The sequence below is a fragment of the Bombina bombina genome, chromosome 1 (genome assembly GCF_027579735.1).
Source record: "Bombina bombina isolate aBomBom1 chromosome 1, aBomBom1.pri, whole genome shotgun sequence".
Classification (NCBI taxonomy): domain Eukaryota; kingdom Metazoa; phylum Chordata; class Amphibia; order Anura; family Bombinatoridae; genus Bombina; species Bombina bombina.
The window spans coordinates 963,305,229-963,328,434 of NC_069499.1; the positions used below are offsets into that span (position 1 = coordinate 963,305,229).

A 23,206-nucleotide genomic window follows, 5' to 3' on the forward strand; every position below is an offset into this window, starting at 1 on the left:
ACACCGCCGCCAGCTACATTAAACTACCCCCTAATGTGAGCTCCTACCCAGCCGCCAGCTATATTAAAATTATTAACCCCTTATCTAATCCCCCTACCCCGCCGCCAGCTATATTAAATACATTAACCCATAATCTAATCCCCCTAAAGTAATCACCTCTATTACCAGCCCTTAAAAGGGCCTTTTGCGTGTGACATTGCCTGAAAGTAACAGCAATATTGCCAGCCCTTAAAAGGGCTTTTTGCGGGGCATTGTCACAAAGTAATCAGCTCTTTTGCATCTAATCTAAATCCCCCTACACCGCCACCACCTATAATAAATGTATTACCCCCTAATCTAATCCCCCTACACCGCCGCCACCTATATTAAATAGATTAACCCCTAATCTAATCCCCATACACCGCCGACAGCTATATTAACTATATTAACCCTAATAATATTAGGGTTAATATAGTTAATATAGTTATTATATTATATATATTAACTATATTAACCCTAATTATATTAGGGTTAATATAGTTAATATCGTTATTATATTATATTATATATATATTAAGTATAATAACCCTATCTAACTCTAACATCCCTAACTAAATTCTTATTAAAATAAATCTAATTAATATTAATATTATTAATTAAAATATTCCTATTTAAATCTAAATACTTACCTATAAAATAAACCCTAAGATAGCTACAATGTAATTAATAATTACATTGTAGCTATTTTAGGGTTTATATTTATTTTACAGGTAACTTGGTATTTATTTTAACTAGGTACAATAGCTATTAAATAGTTAATAACTATTTAATAGCTACCTAGTTAAAATAATTACCAGTTTACCTGTAAAATAAATCCTAACCTAAGTTACAAATACACCTACACTATCAATAAATTAAATAAACTACAAATATCTAAACTAAAATACAATTAAATAAACTAAACTAAATTACAAAAAAAACCCCCCACTAAATTACAAAAAATAAAAAAAGATTACAAGAATTTTAAGCTAATTACACCTATTCTAAGCCCCCTTATAAAATAACAAAGCCCCCCAAAATAAAAAAAATTCCCTACCCTAATCGAAATTAAAAAAGTTAACAGCTCTATTACCTTACCAGCCCTTAAAACGGCTTTTTGCGGGGCATGCCCCAAAGAAATCAACTCTTTTGCCTGTAAAAAAAAACACAATACCACCCCCCAACATTACAACCCACCACCCACATACCCCTACTCTAACCCAAATTATAAACCTAATACTACCCACCTGAAGATCTCCCTACCTTGTCTTCACCCAGCCGGGCCGAACTCTTCATCCGATCCGGGCGATGTCTTCAGTCAAGCGGCAGAGAAGAAGTCTTCCATCCGGGCGATGTTTTCAATCAAGCGGCAAAGAAGAAGTCTTCCATCCGGGTGATGTCTTCAATCAAGCGGCAGAGCAGAAGTCTTCCATCCGGGCTATGTCTTCAATCAAGCGGCATCTTCAATCTTCTTTCTTCGCTCCTCCGACGCGGAACATCCATCCGGCACGACGACGAATGAGATTCCTTTAAATGACATCATCCAAGATGGCGTCCGTCAAATTCCGATTGGCTGATAGGATTCTATCAGCCAATCGGAATTAAGGTAGGAAAAATCTGATTGGCTGATTGAATCAGCCAATCAGATTCAAGTTCAATCCGATTGACTGAACCAATCAGCCAATCGGATTGAACTTGAATCTGATTGGCTGATTCAATCAGCCAATCAGATTTTTCCTACCTTAATTCCGTCATGCCGGATGGATGTTCCGCGTCGGAGGAGCGAAGAAAGAATATTGAAGATGCCGCTTGATTGAAGACATCGCCTGGATGGAAGACTTCTTCTTTGCCGCTTGATTGAAGACATCGCCCGGATGGAAGACTTTTTCTCTGCCACTTTATTGAAGACATCGCCCGGATCGGATGAAGAGTTCGGGCCGGTTGGGTGAAGACAAGGTAGGGAGATCTCCAGGGGGGTAGTGTTAGGTTTATTTAAGGGGGGTTTGGGTTAGAGTAGGGGTATGTGGGTGGTGGGTTGTAATGTTGGGAGGTGGTATTGTGTTTTTTTTTTACAGGCAAAAGAGCTGATTTCTTTGGGGCATGCCCCGCAAAAAGCCTTTTTAAGGGCTGGTAAGGTAATAGAGCTGTTAACTTTTTAAATTTAGATTAGGGTATGGAATTTTTTTTATTTTGGGGGGCTTTGTTATTTTATTAGGGGACTTAGAATAGGTGTAATTAGCTTAAAGTTCTTGTAATCTTTTTTTATTTTTTGTAATTTAGTGTTTGTTTTTTTTGTAATTTAGTTTAGTTTATTTAATTGTATTTTAATTTAGATATTTGTATTTTATTTAATTTATTGATAGTGTAGGTGTATTTGTAACTTAGGTTAGGATTTATTTTACAGGTAAACTGGTAATTATTTTAACTAGGTAGATATTAAATAGTTATTAACTATTTAATAGCTATTGTACCTAGTTAAAATAAATACCAAGTTACCTGTAAAATAAATATAAACCCGAAAATAGCTACAATGTAATTATTAATTACATTGTAGCTATCTTAGGGTTTATTTTATAGGTAAGTATTTAGATTTAAATAGGAATATTTTAATTAATAATATTAATATTAATTAGATTTATTTTAATACGAATTTAGTTAGGGATGTTAGAGTTAAATAGGGTTATTATACTTATATATATATATACTTTTATATATATATATATATATATATATATATTTATTTATATATATATATATATATATATATACTTTTATATATATATATATAATATAATAACGATATTAACTATATTAACCCTAATATAATTAGGGTTAATATAGTTAATATATATAATATAATAATTATATTAACTATATTAACCCTAATATAATTAGGGTTAAAATAGTTAATATAGCTGGCGGCGGTGTAGGGGGATTAGATTAGGGGTTAATCTATTTAATATAGGTGGCGGTGGTGTAGGGGGATTAGATTAGGGGGTAATACATTTATTATAGGTGGCGGCGGTGTAGGGGGATTTAGATTAGATGCAAAAGAGCTGATTACTTTGTGGCAATGCTCTGCAAAAAGCCCTTTTACGGGCTGGTAAAAGAGCTGATTTCTTTGGGGCATGCCCCGCAAAAAGCCATTTTAAGGGCTGGCAATAGAGCTGTTACTTTGGGGCAATGTCACGCAAAAGGCCCTTTTAAGGGCTGGTAATAGAGGTGATTACTTTAGGGGGATTAGATTAGGGGTTAATGTATTTAATATAGCTGGTGGCGGTGTAGGGGGATTAGATTAGGGGTTAAAACATTTAATATAGCTGGCGGCGGTGTAGGGGGATTAGATTAGGGGTTAATACATTTAATATAGCTGGCGGCGGGGTAGGGGGATTAGATTAGGGTTAATAATTTTAATATAGCTGGCGGCGGGGTAGGAGCTCACATTAGGAGTAGTTAATGTAGCTGGCGGCGGTGTAAGGGGCTCACATTAGGGGGTAGTTTAATGTAGCTGGTGGTGGCAGGGTAAGAGCTCACATTAGTGGGTAGTTAATGTAGCTGGTGGCGGGGTAGGAGCTCACATTAGGCGGTAGTTTAATGTAGGTGGCGGCGGGGTCCAGGAGCGACGGTTTAGGGGTTAATAACTTTATTAGGTGGCGGCGGGGTCCGGGAGCGGCGGTTTAGGGGTTAATACATTTTTTATTATTAGGAGAGTGAGGGGGGATAGCGGATAGATGGTTAGATATGTCAGGCTATGTTTGGGAGGCGTGTTAGACAGTACGGGAGATTTAATACTTTAGTCAGGTTTTGTAGGCGCCTGAAGTTTCTAAAGTGCCGTAAGTCACTGGCGACTCCAGAAATTTGTACTTACGCAGATTTCTGGACATCGCTGGTCTGTCAGACTTACGGCACTTTAGCATCTGACGGCGCTGTATATGTTATAGCTCGAGTTGCTAGCTGAAACTACGGGCGGCGGGGGTTTCCACGCTTGCGCCGCAAACTATGATCTATATCGGATCGCGCCCTAGGTTTTTTATTTTTTCGTAGTGTTTTTTTATTTTTTTAATCATGTAATTTAGGATTTTTAATTGTTTGTTTTTTTATTTTATTACAATAGTTATGTTAGGTTAATTTATAGTTTAATCTTAGTTTTTTTTTATTTCACAGGTTAGTTTTTTTTTATTAAGATAGTTATATTGTAACTTTTAATTTAAAGTTAGGGGGTGTTAGGGGTAATAGTTTAACTTAGTGTTTTGCGATGTGGGGGGCAGTGATTTAGGGGTCAATATGTTTAGTTTATTAGTTACAATGTGGGGAGCCGGTGGTTTAGGGGTTAATAAGTTTAGTTTATTAGTTTCAGTGTGGGAGGCTGACAGTTTAGGGGTTAATAGGTTTAGTTTATTAGTTACAATGTGGGGGGCTGGCGGTTTAGGGGTTAATAGGTTTAGTTTATTAGTTGCGATATCGGGGCTGGCGGTTTAGTGGTTAATACTTTATTATGTGGGGGGCCTGCTGTTTAGGGGTTACTAGATTTATTTAGTGTTGGTGATGTGGGGGATCGTGGTTTAGGGGTTAATAGTTTTTTTTTAGTGTCTGTGATGAGGGTGGGCGGCAAATTAGGGGTTAATAAATTTAATATAGTATTTGCAATGTGGGAGGGTGGTGGTTTAGGGGTTGATAGGTAGTTTATGGTTGTTAGTGTACTTTATAACATTTTAGCTTTGAGTTTTGTGAAACATTTTTGTTTTGCAAAATCCCTAACTACTGGTCTCAGATAGCGGAATGGATTGTGTTGGTATACGGTAGCGCAAGCATTTTAGCTGGCACGCACAACCTGTAATATGGCGCTACGGAAAATTCCTCTCTCAAACTTCATTTTTTTAGTGCGGAATGGAGGGTTGCGTTAGGGCTAAAATGCTTACGGTATAGCTATAGCGCCGCGACTCGTAATATGCGTTACCTGCCATTCCACATGCAATTTTTCAGCGGTATAGCCGTATCGCACCATAATGCAAAACTTGTAATCTAGCCGAAAGTTTCCCTTTCCCCAAAAGACTTTTGAGGCGTTGCCCCTATGGAGGGGCCTCCACTGTACAGTATGTGAGAATGTGTGTGTGTGAGTAAGAGCATTAGTGTCTTTGTGTGTGAGTTTATGAGAGTGTGTGTTAGAGAGTATGTGTGTGTGTGAGAGAGTGTGAGATAGAGAGTATGTGACAGTGTGAATATCTATGTGCGAGTTTCTATTTATGTGCTATTATACATAGCGTGTGAAAAAAAATGTTTGCTGTGCTATGCACAGAGCAAGAGTGTTCAGGTTTGGCCTGAACTGAAGGTGGCAACCATTGATGAATTTACCTTGTATTTTTTTGACAGCACAAAACCTGTAATTTTAACATTTCTATATATATCTCATTGAGAATCTGTCATGTTTAAAGGGATATGAAACCCAAATGTTTTATTTCATGATTCAGATAGAGCATGCTATTTTAAGCAACTTTCTAATTTACGCCTATTATCAATTTTCCTTTGTTCTCTTGGTATCTTTCTCAGGAGCAGGCAGATGAGATCAGAGGACCTCTAAAATCTGTTTACATTTAGCTACCAATCTGCAAGCGCTACCCAGGGTGTTGAACTAAAAATGGGCTGGCTCCTAAGCTTACATTCCTGCTTTTCAAATAAAGATACCAAGAGAAAGAAGAAAATGTGATAATAGGAGTAACTTAGAAAATTGCTTAAAATTGCATCTTCTATCTGAATCATTAAAGAAAAATGTTGGTTTAATATCCCTTTAACATGAATTTCTTAACTAAAGTGCAGCAGATTAATACTCAGGGTCGGGTTAGGACATTCTGGATTCTCTGTGTATATATATATTAATCTGTATATTTAATTAACAAATGTGAACAAAATGCTAAAGGGACAATACTCATATATTTTTACCGCACTACTTTCAGCTTACTAATTACCCTAAAAACTGTTTGAAAAAGATCTGATTAACATGGATTTTCGCACCCCCTGTCTGTGGTATGCATATAGTGAGCCTCATTTTTATGCATGCATTGTTTCTTTAAACATATAGAGCTGACAGAGAGTTGCCACCTTAGCCATGTTTTCCTGCACAGCTATGAGTTACACGTGCTGCAGGCAGGAACATAAAATATGCTGCTGGACATCTAACCTGCACACCAGCGAGTTAGGACTTACTCAAGCTGTACACATGAAGCTTGACTGATAAGCAGCATCGCTTTCTACTGTACCCCACCTTGTACAGGTGCATTACATTAGAATAGTGATGTCCCGAACTGTTCGCCCGCGAACGGTTCACAGCGAACATAGCTTGTTCTCGTTTGTGGGCCGCCCCTATGTGTCATCATTGAGGAAACTTTGACCCTTTATGTCACAGCCGTCTGACACATTAGAGCCAATCAACATCAGACACTCCCTCACAGACCCTCCCAGCTACTCGGAATCCGCCATTTTAGACTCATAACGACCTTGCTTTCTTAATGAAAGGACGTGTTGTGTTTTTGCTCCTGACATTAATAGGAAAAACATAGCTAGGCTAGTGTATTTAGTGTCCACTACAGTCCAGAAGGACTCCACTCATCTCTGCTGCAAGCACAGCACCCCAAAAAGCCCTTTTTAGGGCTATATTTCGTGCCGTTTTTTTTTTTTTCCTTTTTTTTTTTATTAGCATTTGCCTGGCTTTCAGGCTGTGTGTTTAAGGCTCACAGCATATGCTGTGATTACTGCCACCACTGATATCTCCCTAACAACATTAGTTTAAATTTAAATAACCAAAAAATTTAATTATTTTGCTAGTGTAATTTTTTTTCATTTTCTATCAGGCCTGTGTCACACAGCATATACTCTGGTTCATTGCTCTGTGCCAGCCACCAGTGTTAATATCCGTTTATAACATTATTTTAAATAAAAAAAAATATATATATATATTTTGCTAGTGTAATCTAATTACATTTACTATCAGGCCTGTGTCTGTCAGGCTCACTCAGCATTAATATACCTCATTTTTTTCAGTCTTTTGGTTAATTGGTCTGTGCCAGGCAGCCACCCAGCACTCATATCTTCTTCACCTTAATTTAAATATAATTTTTTTTTTTTAAATTTGTTTGATAGTGTAATCTAATATAATTTTCTATCAGGCCTGTGTGTTTTGCTGACATACAGAGCCTACTGTGTTTACTTGCTGCCCTCCCTAGTCTATGAGCCACGACTCATATGTGTTTAACCTTTTTTTAATCAACCCCCCCAAAAAAAATATTTTAAATAATTTTTCTAGTGTAATCTAATAGTATTTTCTATCAGGCGTGTGTGTATCTGACTTACAGAGCCTACTGTTTTTAATAGTTGCCCTTCCAAGGCTATCAGCCACGACTCATATGTATGTGCTTAACCTTTTTCTTTAAATTCCCCAAAAAAAGTCTTTAAATCATTATGCTTGTGTAATCTAATTTTATTTTCTATCAGGCCTGTGTCTAACTGTCTATCTGACTTACACAGCATACTGTTGTTAATTGCTGCCCTACGTAGCAGCCAGCCAGTGTGACCACTCATAGAGTCATATGTGCATTGCACTTCTTAACATAATTTTAATATTAAAATTTTAAAATATTTTGCTAGTGTAATCTAACTTAATTTTCTATCAGGCTTGTGTTTTTGTCACTTACACAGCATACTGTGTTAAATTGCTGCCCTACCTACCATCCACGACTCATATCTGCCAGCCTGTGTGCCAAGCCCAACTAGCCAATTAGTGGCACCAATCATAATTCTTGTAACAGTATATAAAAAAATAAAAATCATAATTTTTTGGACTGCAAATATTCAGTCTCCTAGTGCCATTGAATTGCATTTACCTCCTGCCTGCCACTGCCAGCCTTTTGTGCCAGGCCGTCTAGCCAACTATTTACACCAATCATAATTGTTGTCACAGACAGTATAGTTACTAATTAAAATTTTTTTGATTGTTGATCTTAATCCTCAGTTTGCTCGTGCCATAGAATTGCACTTTTCTACTGCCTTCCAAGCCTGTGTGCCAGGCCTACTTGAAAATATTTACACCAATCATATTTGTTGTCACAGTATTCTTAATAATTAAAAATTTAAATTTTTGGTAATAGTTGTTGTGAATCCTCAGTTTGCTGGTGCCATTGAATTGCACTTTCCTCCTGCCTTGCAGCCTGCTGTGTGCCAGGCCCACCTAGCCAATTATTGCCAGCAATCATATTTCTTTTAACACTGTTTTGACTGTCAGTATTCAGTCTCCTAGTGTCCTTGAATTGCATTTACCTCCTGCCTGCCAGTCTTTTGTGCCAGGCCGTCTTGCCAACTATTTACACCAATCATAATTGGGTCATATAAATGATCTCTGGGATTCTAAAATCAATGCCTTTCCTGTAATCTATTATTCAAAAGGATGCCATATGTCCTCTTTCATGCTGTTGTTTCGGTTGAGGCTCCGGGACCCTCTTATTAAAAAGGCCTAAGGATAAATAAGTGTACTGGGTGTCTAATCAATGTTTTTTTCTATTTCCCGGTTGTAAATAATGATCTCTGGGTTTTGTAAAATCTATGCCTTTCCTGTAATCTATTATTCAAAAGGATGCCATATGTCCTCTTTCATGATGTTTTTTCTGTTGAGGCTCCGGGACCCTCTTATAAAAAGGCCTAAGGATAAATAAGTGTACTGGGTGTCTAATCAATGTTTTTTTCTATTTCCCGGTTGCAACTAATGATCTCTGGGTTTCTAAAATCTATGCCTTTCCTGTAATCTATTATTCAAAAGGATGCCATGTGTCCTCTTTCATGATGTTTTTTCTGTTGAGGCTCCGGGAGCCTCTTATAAAAAGGCCTAAGGATAAAGAAGTGTACTGGGTATCCAATCAATGTTTTTTTCTATTTCCCGGGTCATATAAATGATCTCTGGGATTCTAAAATCAATGCCTTAACTGTAATCAATTGTTCACAAGGATGCCATATGTCCTCTTTCATGCTGTTGTTTCTGTTGAGGCTCCGGGAGCCTCTTATAAAAAGGCCTAAGGATAAAGAAGTGTGCTGGGTGTCCAATCAATGTTTTTTTTTATTTCACAGTTGCAAAAAAATTATCTATGGCTTTCTAAAATCTATGCCTTACCTGTCATCTATTGTTCAAAAGGATGCCATATGTCCTCTTTCCTGCTTTTGTTTTTGTTGGGGGTCCGGAACACTATTCTAAAAAGGCCGAAGGAGAACGACCTGTACTGTACTGGGTGTCCAATCATGTTTTTGTTTTCAATTTCACGGTTCATAATAAATATCGCTGTGTAACTAAAATCAATGCCATACTTGTACTCTGTTGTTCAAAAGGATGGCATATGTGGTGTTTCATTCTGTTGTGGTTGTTGAGGGGTTGAGGGTCGTGGCCGTGGGACAGCGTATAAAACGGCTGAAGGAGAACAACCTGTACAGCCTTGCTCCTCTTTTTAGACAGGCCAGCTCTTTGCATACATGCCCACAGACTCTGTAACGCATGCCTCTTTTAGGGAGAGGTGCAGCCATAATGCAGGGTTAGAACCTCTGCCTGCAACTGTTATACTCGATTTTGCGAAAGGAAGTAACCTTACCATGGTTCCCTTCACGCACGTATTGTTGTTATATTTTGGTGAGGGTAATCATGATGGCCATGTAGGCCACCACCACTGAGAGTCCTGGAAGTAACAGGGATGAGATGAAAGAGCTAAGAATAGTAGAACTTGAAGCAACAGAGTTAGCCATGGGTGTTAGTGCAAGACCGCTTGGCTTTTTTTTGGCTTTGGGTGCGGCTATTCATGCAGGCCATATAGAGCTGCCACCATTCGGTATTGTATCAGGTATTAAACTAATAAGAACAGTACTACCAAAATACAGCCAATGAAGGGCCTTATGAAGACTGAGCCAAGGTTGGATTGTAGTATTTGGTTAGGCTAATCATGATGGCCATGTAGACCACCACCGAGAGTCCTGGAAGTAACAGGGATGATGAGATGAAAGTGCTAAGAATAGTACTACTTGAAACAACAGAGTTAGCCATGGGTGTTAATCCAAGACCGCTTGGATTTATTTTTGTATTGGGTGCGGCTAATCATGCAGGCCATATAAAGCTGCCACCATTCGGTGTTGTATCAGCTATAAAAATAATAAGAACTGTACTATCAAAATACAGCCAATGAAGGGCCTATGAAGACTGAGCAAAGGTTGGATTGTAGTATTTTGTTTGGCTAATCCTGATGGCCATGTAGACCACCCGTAACAGGGATGAAAGTGCTAAGAATAGTACTAATTTAAACAACCGAGTTAGCCATGGGTGTTAGTCTAAGACCACTCGGCTTTTTTTTGGGTTTGGGTGCAGCTAATCATGAAGGCCAGATAGACCTGCCACCATTTGGTGTTGTAACAGGTATTAAACTGCAAAGAACAGTACTACTTAACACAACCTACTTACCATGGGTCCCATAACATATGTTTGGTTATTATATTTTGTAAGGGTAATCATGCAGGCCATATAGACCTCCACCGATAGGGTGAGTATGAGTAACAGCTATTAAAATGCGAAGGACATTACTAATTAACACAACATAGTTACCATGGGTCGCAGACCAAGAGCAGATGTCTTATTATTATATTTTGTATGGGTAATCATCCAGGCCGTATAGACCTCACCAAATAGGGGGAGTTACAGAGATTAAAGTGCTAAGAATGGTAGTACTTAAAACACAACCTAGTTAAAATGGGTATCAGACCGCATGTCTTATTATTATATTTTTTCAGGGTAATCAGGCAGGCCATATAGAACACCCCCAATAGGGGGGGGGGACAGGGATTAAAGTGCTAAGAAAAGTACTAATTAACACAAGCTAGTTATCATGGGTCCAACACCGTGTGTCTTGATGTTATACTTTGTCAGGGTAATCATGCAGGCCATATAGACCTCCCTTGATAGGGGGAGTAACAGGGATTACAGTTATAAGAATAGTACTACTTAAACACAACCTAATTACCATGGGTCCAAGACCAGATGTTTTATTATTATACTTTGTCAGGCTAATCATGCAGGCCATATAGAGCTCCAACAAAAGGGGGGGTAAGAGGGATTCAAGTGATAAGAAAAGTTTTACTTAACACAACAAAATTACCATGGGTCCCAGACCGCATGTCTTGTTGTTATACTTTGTCAGGGTAATCATAACCGCCATATAGACCTCCACCAATAGGGGGAGTTACAGGGCTGAAAGTGCGAAGAATAGTACTACTTAACACAACCTAGTTGGGTCCAAGAACGCATGTTTAATTATTAGACTTTATCAGGGTAATTATATATCTAACAAATCTATCTATTTCTCTTCTATCGATTCTATCTAACTATCAATCTATGTATATCTATCTATCCTATCTATCAATCTATCTTCTGTCCGGGATGTTTTGAGACAGCCACTTGTGTTTCTGACAAATTTGAAGTAGGAGGACAGAACAATCATCTTCTTCCATCTCCCGGTTCCACAAATGAAGGCCATATAGACCTCATCTGATAGGGGGAGTAACAGGTTGTAGTAAAATTTTAAGAATAGTACTACTTAACACACCACGGGTCACAGACCGCATGTCTTATTGTTATACTCTGTCAGGGAAATTATATATATTTCAAATCCATTTATTTATATATCAAATCGATCGAACTATCAAACGTATCGATCAAATGTAGATTGCATCTATTGATCTATGTAATTCGTATCTATAAAATGTATATTACATATTTTGGTTCATGTCATTCATATCTATAAAATGTATATTGCATCTTTGATTCGATAACATTCTTATCTATCAAATGTATATTGCATCTATTGATCGATGTAATTCGTATCGATCGAATGTATATTGCATCTATTGAGCTATGTACAGTGTATCGATTATATGTATATTGCATCGATTGAGCTATGTTATCTATGTATCTATCTATCTATCTATCTATCTATCTATCAAATCTATCTATCTCGTGGTTGTGCAAGTGGACTGTTTGCGGTTGATTGCGGTGCGTAACACTTGGAGTTTGCTCTGTCACTGTGATGCAGCCGTAACCCTTACACTACCTGATAGATACGACATCATAACTGATGTTTTAAAGCACGTTATTGCAAACAATTTGGGAATGTTAGTTGATTTAGGCCCATTATGGCTTAAAAGCAGACTCTGCATAAACTATGTAATTTTCCATGGGAGTTTTGCCATGGATCCCCCTCCGGCATGCCACAGTCCAGGTGTTAGTACCCTTGAAATAACTTTTCCATCACTATTGTGGCCAGAAAGAGTCCATGTAGGTTTTAAAGTTCGCCTGCCTATTGAATTCAATGGCGGTTCGCAGGTTCGCGAACAATACCGGAAGTTCGAGTCCGCCGTTCGCGAACCGAAAATTTTAGGTTCGCGACATCACTACATTAGAAGCACAAAATAAGCCTGGCTCACTGTAATCCCAAAACACAAGGGACCGCCCTATGCTCCTACTCTACAGTAAAATCAACCAGTAATATACATATACAAATAAATTTAAAATTGCTGCCATTGCTGCGTGACTTACCCCCTTCGATGCACTTTGTTTCTGTTCCGTGTACAACAGCATCAGAACGAGGCTCCCATATGCGAGCGCTGGTATTAATCAGTTGAGCACAAAAATATTGCAAATACCCGGAAGCAATTTTTGTGCTCAACTTGTAATCTTGCTCTAAAGCACTAGATAACGAGTGGAGAGCTAAAAGTTATGCACAAGCCATAAGGGATTATCACAGGTGTTTGAGCGCGTCAGGTTTTCGCTTATATTACAAGTTGAAAGTAAACGCAGATAAAAGCATTTTTGTAATATACATGCATTAGCAAAAATGCTTATAATAAAAGCTATACTTAAATTGTATTTAAGTATGCACCATGCAAACATAGCACTCAGAAAGCCTAAGGTGCTTGTACCATCTGGTAATGACTCAATTTGTTAATTGCTGACATCATCTCATGATATGATCCCCACTTGTGCTTGGAGCAGCTGCAATATTTAATTACTGGTGCACTGAGAATATCTAGCTATGCTTCACATGCAAGTGCAGAGAAAAATGTTAACACTAAAACAGTGATAACTTTTACTTCAAGCATTTTTGCTAATACATGTATATTGCACATATGTTTCTATTTAAATATATAATTCATCTATGTGCATTTAAATTTTGACTGAAATGTCCCTGTGTATGTACTGTAAATATTTGACATTCCAATGTTTTGCACATAGCAGAATATGTTCAATGTATTTTTAAATAGATATTCCTATATATATATCTGTATATATCTGTATATAACTATACCTATATTTAATCATGTATAAATATAGGTATAAATATATATTGTACCAAAATACCATCATATATATATAGAAATATGTATTTATAACAATTAGAACATATTCTGCTATGTGAAGAACATTGGAATGTGAAATATTCATATTTTCATGTCAGGTTAGTGCACTTGAGAATATGCATTCCAGTTTGCGCGCGAGTAGGATCTTAGGTTTTTCCCACTTTTTTTCTCTCCATTGACTTCTATGGGGGAATAGGTTATTGCGCACGCGATATTATAAATTTGACTTTTTTACGTTCATCGAGCGAAAACAGTTTACTATAAACTTGTAATACAAGTGCAACCCGACACACGCAAAAGCTTACTTCTAGCGCAGTTAACACTCGAGCAGGAGCATTAATTAACGGTCCACTTGTAATCTGGCCCTAAATAAATGCTCAGTGAGCTCCCTGTCTCGCTTTGGGACTCAGCTGGTTGCACTTATATTGAAGAGATAGGTGACTGAGTACTGTGTAGGGGCATCCATTGACACTTATTCCATCTCACTACTGTCTCCCACTATATCCTCTGCTTGCAGCAATTGGATAATGTTGTCAAGGCTCACACATAGTTTATTTTCATAATCATCTCTAAAACCTGTATACAATTCTTGCAGATCCATGTTTAAAAAGAAGTCGTGGTTAACTCCAATCTCTCTATTTAAGCAGTTACTATCTGCTTCAGTATAAAATGTGTTAATGCAGCTTATGCTTAAAACTGATTTACATCAAGCGTCCAGAGACACTTGCTGGGGGCGTTGCGTTGGGTGTGGAGGCCATAACCTCAAAATAGTCTCCAGTATATTAGGGCTGCAGTTCGACCCAATACACAGATCAAACGATGCAGGGACCTCTTATAGTTCAAAGTCTAAAAGGTAGAAGATCCCATAAAATGTAGATTTTAAGAAGATTATCTTGTGAGCTAGAGCAGCACCAAATATTGCGACCTAACGTGGCTGCGGCCAGGAAGTCTCCCCCAGACATTCTATTTTACCATTTTTCCTTGTCAGTCTTTAAAACACTACAGCTTTAAACCAACTGTCACTGTCATCACTGCTACTGTAGTTAAGAAGCACTTACTTTATTTTATTTATCTCAGGGTTCTACCTGCAATCCATTTTTTTCTCTTCTATTACATTTTATGGGCATTCCATTCTATCATCTCCCTGTGTGATTTTATAAAACCTTCTCATAATCCCACTTAATACAGCTGTCATAGCCTGCTACTGTACTGAAGGAGTCTGTGTTAGTTCATTATTTTATGTGTCATGGTTTTGTCTGCAAAACACTTTCTCCTCTCTCATTAAATTGTAATGGAATTAATTCATGTTAAGGTGGGTTGAGATATTAAAGGCTACACCTGCACATATATACAGAGGGTTCAACGTATCAACATTACATTTTCTTGTGAAACAATATCATGAGAGTATCATAAGCATATTAACACTGTTTGCTGTATGTTAGAAAACATATAAATAGGACATTTTCCTCAGCATAAATTCTCCTTTATCCCTGATGTAATTGTGAGAAAGAAAAAATGTACTAAGATCAACTCACCAGAGCAGCTGCTTTCTAAGAAGTTACCATTTAGCCTCAAGTTTTTACTTTTATCTGTATAGTTAAAAAAACACATAACAAGACCAAAAACAACAGCCAATCATCATCATGTCTGCTCAGTTTATGCTTTGCTGTGAACTGATTGATTTTGACCATAATCTCACAGGATTTTACCATCATTGAACTGAGGAGAAAAAAAGAAGGCTTTGCCTGTACATGCCAGATTCATGCTCATGGATGAGGTGAATATAGGGTTGCAAATCCTCCCTTATTTCCAGGAATCTCCCTTATTTGCCCAAACTTTTTCAGTCTCCCAGGCTCCCTTATTTACCTGCTCTTAGAACATGTTTCTACTTTATTTTTTTAACATGTAAAATTGTCATTTGTAACATTTAGTATTATACTCTTGGGGGTCAAATGTATTAATGTGCGAGCGGACATGATACAATGTAGTGTATACAGGATACGCTGTCGGCATTTATCATTGCACCAGCAGTTCTTGTGAACTGCTGGTGCAATGCCGCCCCCCTGTAGATTTGCGGCCAATCGGGTGTCAATCAACCTGATCGTATTCAATCGGGTTGATTTCTGTCCGCCGCCTCATAACTTATGTTTCCGCAGAACCTGAAGGCTCGCCGGAAACACAGGGCATCAAGCTCTGTATGGAGCTTGATAAATTGACCTCTTGTACTCTTATTTAGTTGATAATTTGTAGGAATCTGACAGTTTAATGTCTTTACTCCCACTATGCCTTAAATAAGAAATGGAATTCATGGATTTGCCGATTTCCTATGTAAAATTTGTTGACTACTTAGTCTCTCTTATTTTCTTCAAAAAAAGTGGGTAACCCTTGGTGAAAGTTCCCTACTGGAATGCATATTGTCTATTGTAAAGTTTGGTGGATTAGGGATACAGGGTTTGGGGCTGGGCTAGGCCCTTAGTTCCAGTGAAGGATCATCTTAAAGCTACAGGATACAAAGACATTTTAGATAATTGGGTACTTCTAACTAAATTTATGGCAACAGTTTGAAGAACACTCTTTCCAGTCCCAGCATGACTGTGCTCCTGTGCACAAAGTGAGGTCCATGAAGACATAGTTTGAAAAGCTTGGTGGGGAGGAACTTAAGTGGCCTTCACAGAACCATGACCTTAACCCCAGTGAACATCTTTGGGATGAATTTGAACACTGATTGCAAACCCGATCTTCTCATCCAACATCAGTGCCTGATGTTAGAAATGCTTTTTTAGATGAATGAAAACATATTCCCACAGGGAAACTCCAAAATCTTGTGAAAAGCCTTTCCAGAAGAGTGGTGGCTCTTATAGCCACAAAGAGTGGCAAAATCCATATTAATGCCCATAGTTTTGAAATGGGTTGTCCAACAAGCTTGTATAAGTGTGATGGTCAGGTGTCCACATACTTTTGGCCATATATTGTCTTTGTGTGTGTGTGTGTATATATATATATGGTGGAATAAGAGATTTAATTCTAGACATTGTCTAGATATATTTACATACACCATATAATGTATAAAACAGCTATAGGCCACATTAATATATACATAGAAATAGAGGTACAATGATGATTGTCATGACCTAATATGCCGCTCTTTGTCCTAGTATGCTAATTTGGATCCCTTTGTGAATTCACTGTATCATTAAGTGAATTTTTTGTAGTGGGCCATATATCTGTGTCATATTACAAATATACAGAGATATAGATGTACTTTTTTGTTTGCTAAGTTTGAATGCTAACATAACAAGCCATGCTTAAACTAGCCATAGTACATCGTTTATGTATTTTTACATTTAGGGTAATACACAACAGAATAATGTTGCAACACGATTTATTGATACACTGCTTGTATAAAGTACATGTACTATGCCGCAGGTAGTGTACATTACTATATGTATTGATAACAAGTACAAGCAAGAACAGCCACTTTTTAAGTTTATTTTTATTTTTAATTTTATTTTTAAATTTTATTTTTATTTTTATATTTAGTTCCCTTTTTGACGTATTTATGTATATAAATTATTATACATAGTTGTGAATCGACATGACACAGAATGTTTAGTAATTAATGTCACTATATATGTTTGTTGCACTAGAGAATTCACTATCATATAAATACACTTACTTAGTGATGTCTCGTAACCATGGCTACGGTTACTATGACGATTGACTCACACTATAATATGTAATGTGCAGATCACAGGTAATTACATTTTGTTTGTTGACATCCTCTTTTTCTAAATTACCTATCAGGTAATTTTGAGCACATTGTAAACTGTTATTAAATGCAATATAAAGCAATGCACATATGTTTCAATCATGTCGCGAAACCGGAAGTGACATCACTCTGTATTTTGGCGCACTTTTGGAAGCAAAATTGTTTGGTGAGACACTGTTTTGATACACTATAAATTGTGTGATATTTGGTTATTTGTTTATGCTGATGAAGGGGTTGTGAACCCCGAAAACGTTCCATTAAAGAACCTATTGAAAAGACCTGAGAGTGCATTTGACTGGATTATTTACATTACTTATTTCTGCACCCAGGCGGTTGACACTTGGAGGGCTGAGCTGGAAATTGTTTGTATATTATTCATTGATCAGCGGAACCCCCTGCTTTTGACTTCACTTGTTTCATTTTGCTCCAGCGCTATCAGTTGTGGTTGTAGCTTGCTTAGTGACTGTTTAACTTTGGACTGTTATCAACCGTTTTTGCAACTTTGTATTTTCTCATTCATATGGACACTTTGTTTCCGGGACCTGGCTGCTGACTACATCTTACCTCTACTCTTGCTCTACATCTGTGTACAAATAATCTTATATATTCAGGAATTGATTGTCCTGTTTCTACATCTTCTTTCCTCATTATAGTATGTCTACATTACAAACACAGGAGGAACATATTGAGCAGCAAGTACCAAGTGAGGATTTAACCTGTCAAGCAGTGGAAGCCCAGACTGGAACTGTATCGTACACACCAGATGATGCTGCCCGGATCTTGTTCGCACCAATCTCCAAGACAGTTGGTGAGACCCCAATCAATTTATATCACACATTATTGAAATTAAAAAAGAGAGAGGTTGATTTAACTTTACATGGTAGTTACCTTTCTGATTACTTTAGAACAGGGCACATACCCCGAGGTTTTAGGGTCCATAATGTACCCACCATCGGGCGTGAAAATCCAGAGTTCAGAAAAAAATGGTGCTTTATTCTGAACAAGTGCTCCTTAGACTTAATTCTACTTGTTATAGAGGAAGTCACTTCTATCCTAGGTAAAGTCAAAGTTGAAATACAGACTTTTGAAAACACATACCAGGCTACACTTACTAGTGACACACAAGAAAACTGGTTATCTAAAATTAAAACACAAATAGATAAATACCAGACAGATTTAATAACCTTCAAAAACAGGAAACTAGAAACAGTAAATCAGGACTATAAACAAGGGAAAGTCTACAAATGGTTAACTACAACACCAGATATTAGAACCAGAAGGAGACAGAGAAATAGACGGGTCCACTTTGATACTGTGGATACTAGTGGGGGAGAGTCTTCTGATACTGATAGAAACCCTGGCAATACTTATCTGACTCCACCTGGATCATACAGACCCCTTAATCAATTTTCTACACATACATCTAGGGAACACTCTACACCCAACCATCATTTTTTAGGGGTGACTACTCGCTCCCGGGGAGGGGGCGGCACAATAGACCCCATATTAGGCAGGCGGGGCATAAGACACCGACCACCAACACGCCCACGACAGAGGACATAGTAATTAATTTAAGTACACATCATTTATCAGACAGTGAACGTAAAGTTTTGAACCGGGGCTTATCTTTTGTGCCTAGCACAGCCCTTTCCGAGTTTGATTTAAAATTGGACCTGTACAAGTTGAACAAATCACTTAAGATAAGAGAGTTTTTTCAAAACTCCACATCTAGTTCAACCAAGACACAGGTAGAACTTAAATGTAAAACCCCCAGCTCTTTTGAACCAATAAATAGCAGTCCAAGTACCAAAACTTTTATGAGACTGGTCACCCAAGACCTTGATACAGCTAGACAACAGTCCCTTTGGACACATAATATGTCTAGGGAAGAAAGACAGGCGATAAAGACCCTGCAGGAAGACCCAAGTATAGTCATTAGGCCTGCCGATAAGGGCGATGCCATAGTGATACTCAATTATGAGGATTACCGTACTGACATTTTGACTCAGTTGACAGATATACACACTTATTCCGTATTACCTAATGATCCCACTACAAGATTTAAAATACAATTGGATGCATTGATCCAGATGGGTTTTGAACAAAGTTGGCTATCTGAACATATTCGTGATTTTTGTATCACTACTTATCCTAAAATACCCATCTTATACTCAATCCCAAAGATACACAAAACTCTAGATAATCCACCAGGCAGCCCGATTGTGTCAGCAAGGGACTCCTTGACACAGCCGGTGGCACAACTGGTGGATATCTTACTACAACCTGTTGTTAGGGAGGTAAGATCATATATTATGGATACAGGTGACTTCATACATAAGATACGGACTGTTGACGTCCAACCTGATGACCTATTGGTCTGTTTGGACGTCAACAGCCTGTATACTATCATTCCCCACACTGAGGGTCTGAAATCAATTGAGGAACATATCTCACCAATAACCCTCTTTATGAGGGCCCACCAATTAAATTCTATCTTTCCTTGATAGAATTCTGTTTGTATAAGAATTACTTCAAATACGAGAGTAATTTCTATTTACAAACAGCTGGTACAGCCATGGGTTCCTCCATGGCCCCCGCATACGCCAACCTGTACATGTCTCAATTCGAAAATCTGTATTTATGGAACACTACCAATTCGTCAGTAGTATGTTATTACAGATATATTGACGACATTTTCATGGTATGGCGGGGGACCATGGAGGAACTACGAATTTGGTTTGAAACATACAACACGGCCACAAGCAATGTCAAATTCAAAATGACGGTTGATACACAGTCCGTTAATTTTCTGGACTTGACTGTGTTTAAAAAAACACATCAATTGGGCACGACCCTTTATCATAAACAAACCGATCGGAACTCCATTTTGAGCGCTGACAGCTGTCACCCTCCTGCCCTTTTGAAGGGCATAGTCAGATCTTAATTTGTGAGAACCATGAGAAATAATTCAGAGATACAAACTGGGGTCTCCCAATTGACAGGAGTGGGAGAAAGATTCCGCGAGCGGGGATATAAACCTTCCATCATCCAAGAAAACATGAGTACAGCATCCTCACTCACTCAAGAAGAACTTATCAAGCCCACACCAAAGAGGGACTTGAGTAACAAACTAATTATGACCACTACATTTACTCCAACTACCAAAAATACAGGACGTATTCTACATCAACATTGGCCTATTATGACATCAGACCCGAAGTTAACATTTACAAGGCAGGTACAACCAATGGTGGGCTTTAAGAGGGGTATTAACCTTAAAGACCTCTTGATGCGTACTGATCAAAAAGCTAGCTACACCACAGGGGCTAAAATAAATATCAAAGGATCTTATAGATGTTTAGGCTGCACAACGTGCAATGGTTTGGTCAGTACTAAAACCTTTCATCACCCACATACTAATCGAAGATACGTGATCAAGCACTCTATCACGTGCACTACCACACACGTGGTGTACCTCCTCTTTTGCCCATGTTCTTGTTTTTACGTGGGCAAAACCACAGGCACGTTACGTGAACGAATGGCAAACCATAGGCACGCAATCAGATCGGCACTCAAACAGGGGGATTCTGACCAACCAGTTGCACGCCATTGTGCCAAGCAAGGCCATGCCGTATCTTCAATCCGCTATATCCTCATCGACCATATACCCCCACTTGATCGGGGAGGGGATAGGCGCAAGATACTACTCAAACGGGAAGCCCAATGGATCTTTAAATTGGGGACTATCCATCCAGGCGGATTAAACACTACCCCAGATTTCAAAAATCTTACCTAAGGGTATAAGGTAGTGCTACATGCTTGGGGTATAACCCAGGGTCATTGTGGCTACGTTTAGCTCCCAGCTCCATGGCTCTTCTGAGCGATGTGAACTGGTTGCTTACGACACACCAGGGTGGAGGAACATATCCCCCATCTTGGTTGTGGAAGCCTGGTCTCTGAGGTGATATTACCCAATTCTGCACTTTATACCTTAAGTCGGGAATAGACCAATCTAACTGCAGAATACTAAGGAGCTATAAGGTGGACTGTCCTTATGTATCCACACTTGGTCATCTACATGTTGGACATTGTTACCTGATTCATCTTGGTGGAATAAGAGATTTAATTCTAGACATTGTCTAGATATATTTACATACACCATATAATGTATAAAACAGCTATAGGCCACATTAATATATACATAGAAATAGAGGTACAATGATGATTGTCATGACCTAATATGCCGCTCTTTGTCCTAGTATGCTAATTTGGATCCCTTTGTGAATTCACTGTATCATTAAGTGAATTTTTTGTAGTGGGCCATATATCTGTGTCATATTACAAATATACAGAGATATAGATGTACTTTTTTGTTTGCTAAGTTTGAATGCTAACATAACAAGCCATGCTTAAACTAGCCATAGTACATCGTTTATGTATTTTTACATTTAGGGTAATACACAACAGAATAATGTTGCAACACGATTTATTGATACACTGCTTGTATAAAGTACATGTACTATGCCGCAGGTAGTGTACATTACTATATGTATTGATAACAAGTACAAGCAAGAACAGCCACTTTTTAAGTTTATTTTTATTTTTAATTTTATTTTTAAATTTTATTTTTATTTTTATATTTAGTTCCCTTTTTGACGTATTTATGTATATAAATTATTATACATAGTTGTGAATCGACATGACACAGAATGTTTAGTAATTAATGTCACTATATATGTTTGTTGCACTAGAGAATTCACTATCATATAAATACACTTACTTAGTGATGTCTCGTAACCATGGCTACGGTTACTATGACGATTGACTCACACTATAATATTTAATGTGCAGATCACAGGTAATTACATTTTGTTTGTTGACATCCTCTTTTTCTAAATTACCTATCAGGTAATTTTGAGCACATTGTAAACTGTTATTAAATGCAATATAAAGCAATGCACATATGTTTCAATCATGTCGCGAAACCGGAAGTGACATCACTTCCGGTTGGCATGATCACGGTGGAACGCAAGATGCGTTCCACACTCTGTATTTTGGCGCACTTTTGGAAGCAAAATTGTTTGGTGAGACACTGTTTTGATACACTATAAATTGTGTGATATTTGGTTATTTGTTTATGCTGATGAAGGGGTTGTGAACCCCGAAAACGTTCCATTAAAGAACCTATTGAAAAGACCTGAGAGTGCATTTGACTGGATTATTTACATTACTTATTTCTGCACCCAGGCGGTTGACACTTGGAGGGCTGAGCTGGAAATTGTTTGTATATATATATATATATATATATATATGTATATATATTTATAAATGTATAGAAGGGTCTGCACTCTCACAAACCATTAAACAGTCAGCGACCAGGGTGCTGGCAAAACACTATAATAGAAAAAATATACAGACTGCACTCTCTGGAATGAAGACAAACATTCCTTGTCACAAAAAAGCAAGAAATGTTTGTCTTCAATCTAGCGAGTGTGGTCTGTGTAAATATATATATATATATATATATATAGATAGATAGATAGATAGATAGATATAGTACAAATATTTGTTAATAAAGTGTGATATCACCAGGCTTATTTATAGAGAATACATTATAGCACGGACCGTTACAATGACACAATGGGGCAGATTTATACACACATTCACGTTATCCACATACACCTTATCTGTCCCGCCCCTTGTCATATATTATATCCCTTTAGTTCTGCCACAAAACCTTTTTTTTCATTAATAGCACAAAGTGTAAATATAACTTAAAATCCATAGCATTTTCATATGTTTTGTTATGCAAACTTGCAAGCAAAAAGGATTTACTTAATGTCTCAAAAAGTGCTAAATTGTACAGCAGTATTTTGGAATTGCGCAACACTTAACTCACCTCTTGTAATACGAGCACAATGAGCACACTTATATCGCTCCCTGTGTTATCCATTAAAAGTTTCAGCCGTGTTATGAAGTTTTGATTAACATTTT

General features: G+C 37.7%; 1 long non-coding RNA gene across 1 annotated transcript in view; it reads left to right on the forward strand.

Moving 5' to 3' along the window:
- The window catches only part of LOC128652639 (uncharacterized), a 266,148-nt gene that overhangs the window by 132,414 nt on the left and 110,528 nt on the right, over positions 1 to 23,206 (forward strand). The window contains exon 2 of the long non-coding RNA XR_008401297.1: positions 17,866 to 18,020. This is a non-coding gene — a long non-coding RNA (uncharacterized LOC128652639). The remainder of the gene's footprint in view (positions 1 to 17,865; positions 18,021 to 23,206) is intronic.